Raw genomic sequence first — 2,595 nt, 5'->3', positions numbered from 1 at the left:
TCACTGCAGTGATATCTAAGAAGTAAAATTAATCCATTATCAGCCCTAGAAACATTTCTGTGCCAAAAAAGCAGTTCAACCTGTACTACTACAACTAATGTGCTGCTTTTACACAGAAGTTGTGATTGATAGGGGCTATTAGAATTGTATAAACAGTCTGACATTTTTAATTATATTTTTATTTTGTTACTGTTTCCACCCATTGAAAAATATTATAATATTTTAAAAATTCCATTAATAAGGTAGCAATAGCTTTGCCATGAACCATTTAATTATTGATAAGCATAATAATGGGTTAACTTATATAAAAGTCCTATAAAAACCATTAACTTTGGCCCTGGCTGGTGTAGCTCAGTGGATTGAGCATGTGCCTGCAAACCACACGATCAAGGTTTGATTCCCAGTCAGGGCAAGTTGCTAGGCCAGTTCCCAGTGAGGGGACGCATGAGAGGCAACTATACATTGCCATTTCTCTCCTTCCCTCCTTCCCTTCCCCTCCAAAGATAAATAAATAAAATCTTTTAAAAAAAACATTAACTTTGTAACCAAAATCAAAATTTTAAGATCCTATTAAATATTCGTGTAAGTTTTTTGTTTTATCTAATTTGTATTTAATACTCCTAAGTTTGACCTGCTATTTCCAGTACAGAGTGTTTGGATTTTACCCCATACTCAACAGGTAAGGAAATTTACACCTAAGACAGTATGATGAAATTTGCATTTTAGAATGATAAACCCAAAACCAAACAAAGGAAGGAAAATAGCTCATACCTTACTTCTGAGTAGGGAATGATGATATTAGGAAAATCACCAAGGATGTGACTTCCAGTGAACAAAATCAGGAGGTCTGAATAATGAATTTTGCTCTCCCTAAAAAAAAATTAAATACAAAATTTTAGTTAGGAATGTATACCCATGCGTGAATTACTGTTTTTAACACTGCTCTTCAGGTGTTTAATATTTTCTTTTTTAAAAAACAGCACCAAAACCCAAACTTTTTGTAGTCATGTTTCTAATGTTTCTAATTTATCAGTTTTCTGTGTTACACTATTGAATTCTGTACCTTTTCTTTTTTTTAATTTTTTAAAAGATTTTTAAATTTTATTTATTTATCTTTTTAGAGAGAAAGAGAAGGAGAGAAATATCAATGTATGGTTGCCTCTCGTGAGTCCCCTGCTGGGAACTGGCCTGCAACCCAGGCATGTGCCCTGACTGGGAATTGAACCGTGATCATGTGGTTTGCAGGCCTGCGCTCAATCCACTGAGCTACACCAGCCAGGGCTTGAATTCTGTACCTTTTCTAAAGCACCTCTCTGGTATAGCTTTTTCAGTATTCTTCCTAATTCTACCATCAGTATCCATTGGCTTTCTCCAATATATATGATGATTCCTTGTGAGCCAAACCAGGCAAAGTACATAACTTTTGCTTGATGTTTGGAAAAAATAGCTTACATTATGAGTTTAGAAGATCTATAGTAGTCCTTGACAATACTTCATTATGCTAAAGTATTTTTAATTTGAAGAACTTAGTGTACATCTTATAGGCCTGTACAATTTTTTGAGTATTTTGGGCTAAGAGCTTAGAATTGATCATGATTTAATGTTTAATCTTGTGCTTACATTAGACCTTTTAAACTTTAATTCTACCTATGGTATTTTTTTCCTTGTGTTTTTATTTTTTTTATTTAATTCTTACTCAAGTACAGTTTTCTGTTTTATATTCCCTGCCCTGCCCCCAATTCTAGCTATGGTATTGCTGTAAAACATCATAGTTGTGAAATCTGGCTCTTTCAAAATACCCCAAAACTGGTTTGAAACTATTCTATCATATAAGTATCATATCCCATATGTTATGAGTTAAGTATGACCTCTGAATAAATGATTCTCCTATTTTCTAATTTTTTAAAAATGTTATTATATTCTAAGTGTATCAGAAGAGAGCATGCTTCTTAAAGAAATTTTGAATTGGCACATCCAGAGTTGGGGGATAAATTGTTCTTGTGAATGCACATTTTTATTATAGACTCTTCATTCCATAAGCCTGTGCCCAGCACCTATGTGCTAGAATCAGTAAATACAAATGAATAACCTTTCTCTCTTTCCTCATGTAACACAAAGTCCAGTGGAAGAATAGATCAAATTTAAAAGTGAGGTAAATGACACAGTGAACTGCGTCAAAAGTGTTACGAAAGTACCAAAGATACCTGGAGGTTTGGGGAAAGCTTCATAGGTGAGGACGTTAGTGAAAGAGAAATAACTTTCCAGGCAGAGAAAGGAAGGGAGAAAATCAGTCGAAAGGAGATGAAAAATATATTACTTATATATGTATAAATGTGCATGAGAAAGTTCCTTGTATTTCATATCTGAAAATTGCTTTGGTGAAGGGACTGAGACCTACTACTCCAGAACAAAGTGTTTGGATTTTACCCCAAAGACAATATGATGAAATTTGCATGTTAGAATAACTGCAAATTAACATTAGAAAGTACATATTGCATTAGAAAAGGTTCATGAAATTTGGGGGAACCTAGAAGTTTCATACAATTTAGAAATATGTGCCCAGCTGAGTATTCATCCTCTAATAAAAACAGTACT

Source organism: Sturnira hondurensis, unplaced genomic scaffold (genome assembly GCF_014824575.4).
Source record: "Sturnira hondurensis isolate 20B ecotype Veracruz unplaced genomic scaffold, ASM1482457v3 Scaffold0014384, whole genome shotgun sequence".
NCBI classification, from domain to species: domain Eukaryota; kingdom Metazoa; phylum Chordata; class Mammalia; order Chiroptera; family Phyllostomidae; genus Sturnira; species Sturnira hondurensis.
This window is presented reverse-complemented; position numbering follows the sequence as displayed.